Genomic DNA, 336 nt, shown 5'->3' on the forward strand with positions numbered 1-336 from the left:
TCCTTCGGATCCGAAATCATTTTCTGTAAGTATTATTTCTGATGATGAAACTACATAATTAACTAACTAGTCCAGCAAAGAAAGTATGTATTGGAAGATATCTTGTACCTGGGCTGAAGCTGCTCTGTGGTGTAAACGGACACCTCTGGCCGGGCGCACTCGAATACTAAGCAAAGCAGGAAGTTTCACGGGGCTCCGGTAGAACCTGTTCGTTTATACCTTGCATTTTCGCAATGTCAACGAGTCAGCAACGAGTTCAAAGAAAATAAAGGAAATCAGGACTTTGATAGAAATGGGGAGGGAGGAGGTGAAGCAGGGTGAGGGGGGATCCTCGAG

Source organism: Frankliniella occidentalis, unplaced genomic scaffold (assembly GCF_000697945.3).
Source record: "Frankliniella occidentalis isolate FOCC.00 unplaced genomic scaffold, Focc_3.1 Scaffold1702, whole genome shotgun sequence".
NCBI classification, from domain to species: domain Eukaryota; kingdom Metazoa; phylum Arthropoda; class Insecta; order Thysanoptera; family Thripidae; genus Frankliniella; species Frankliniella occidentalis.